We start from the raw sequence: 212 nt of genomic DNA on the forward strand, positions 1-212 counted from the left end.
ACACTAGCTTTTTATAGTTAATTCCATAAAATTTCATTTCTTCTTTGTTTATTTACTTATATATTTATTTATTATTTATTTATTTATTTTGAGGCAGGGTTTCCCCTGTAGCCCCAGCTGTCCTGGAACTCACTAGGTAACCAGGCTAGCCTCGAACTTATAAAAGAGCTGCCTGCCTCTGCCTCCCAAGTGCTAAGTGCTGGGATTAAAGG

The sequence above is a fragment of the Nannospalax galili genome, unplaced genomic scaffold (assembly GCF_000622305.1).
Source record: "Nannospalax galili isolate Female #2095 unplaced genomic scaffold, S.galili_v1.0 scaffold69, whole genome shotgun sequence".
Classification (NCBI taxonomy): Eukaryota; Metazoa; Chordata; class Mammalia; order Rodentia; family Spalacidae; genus Nannospalax; species Nannospalax galili.